Raw genomic sequence first — 624 nt, forward strand, 5'->3', positions numbered from 1 at the left:
TTTACTCTTGGGCAATATGTAGCACTTCACCTACTGAAATAACACAGGAAAGGAAACAAAATCAACACACCTCATCCAAAAGGCTTTTGTTTGAAGTTTTTGCTCTTTTTGCCTCAGGAACATCAACATCTCCAGAACAAAACCTTCTCTTTTGACAGTCTCCTTTAAAACACATATAGGTCATCAATATAAAACAGCCTGAAACTTCCAAAGATTTCTTATGAATGACAAGTCAATCATTCTCTACTGGCAGAAGTGCAGGTATGCGAATCAGTAACATTTTAAATCCCACACTAATTATTTTACTTGTAGGTCTAAAAACAGAGCTGAAAAGCTTGACCTGTAAGTGGTAGCTGAGGAAAGATTTACTGCAACAGGCTACCAAACCCTGGAACATGGAAAACAGGAAGCTTATTGTAACTATAAATACAGACACTCCTTGGGATACGATGGGGTTACATTACGATAAATCCATCGTAAAGCGATCGCATACAGAGAAATTGTATATACACATGAGATATTCAACACTTTCTTACCAATAACAGTAGGCATTTGTCCATTTTTGGGTTAATGCATTTGTTTTAGCCAAGTTTAAAGGTAGGCTAAACAATGAACAAATTTATA

Source organism: Nanorana parkeri, unplaced genomic scaffold, assembly GCF_000935625.1.
Source record: "Nanorana parkeri isolate BGI_ZX_2015 unplaced genomic scaffold, ASM93562v1 scaffold3533, whole genome shotgun sequence".
Taxonomy (NCBI): Eukaryota; Metazoa; Chordata; class Amphibia; order Anura; family Dicroglossidae; genus Nanorana; species Nanorana parkeri.